The following is a 996-nucleotide window of genomic DNA, read 5'->3' as shown; positions in this document are numbered from 1 at the left end:
AAAAAAACAGAGTATATAGAAGGACTAGGACATAGATATTTTTTAAGATGTAGATAATCTTTTTAGTGAGACTTTCATTTGCAGGAATTAGATCAGTATTATAAAGTGTCTCAGTGGTGGGACAGTGCGGGGAAAACCTGGGCTGTGAGTTACAGTGTGTTTGTACTGGGGTGAAGGAACTTGAGGGAATTACATTGGGGAAAGCTGTGGTGAAGGAAGGAGGAGCCATGTATAAAATTAAGTATTGATTTCTGTGTCCTGAGCCTAGTTAATTGCACAAGGCTTTGCTCCTATAATCTTAAGATTTCAGACTCAGCTTTGACATTGTGGACTCTCAGTTTGTGGGAGTTGTCCTGCTTCAGGGAAGAATCCAACCACAATAAATCCAGAAACAGAAAGGACTAGGATTCAGGTAGCTGGATGCCATGGCTCTTCCCAACAGTCATATGACGTAGGACAACTGGAGTAGACTTTCTGAGCCTCAGTTACTTCACCTGAAAATGGAAGAGCTGATTTCCTCACTGGGTTCAAGGCTTGAATATTGGGGAAAAAAGCTTTGTAAGCTGAGTGGAAATAAAACAGGTTACTTTTTCACAAAATGCTGNGGGGAAAAAAGCTTTGTAAGCTGAGTGGAAATAAAACAGGTTACTTTTTCACAAAATGCTGAGTTTCAGAGTTTCAGAGATCTGACTCTAAGCTGAGCTGTGCTGGCTGGGTTGGCTGAACCACTCTACCGTGATATGGTCTGTTTCTGAGTAGAGGTCTAGGCTCACCTGCCCGCGGGCTACAACAAGGGCTGTGACTTCACTCTAGCATTGATGATGGAAGAAATTTTGATAGTTTTCCACTATGACCCAAAACAATAGGTAGTTCCCTGATTCTGACAGGTTATTTTTTTTTTCTCCTCTCAATGCCTTCTTTTTTTTTTTTTTTTTAATTTTCGTTAAATTTTTATTTTGTCAATATACACTGTATATGATTATTATGGCCCATCAC

This window comes from Galeopterus variegatus, unplaced genomic scaffold, assembly GCF_000696425.1.
Source record: "Galeopterus variegatus unplaced genomic scaffold, G_variegatus-3.0.2 Scaffold9318, whole genome shotgun sequence".
In the NCBI taxonomy this organism is placed as follows: Eukaryota; Metazoa; Chordata; class Mammalia; order Dermoptera; family Cynocephalidae; genus Galeopterus; species Galeopterus variegatus.
Note: the sequence above shows the minus strand (reverse complement) of the source record.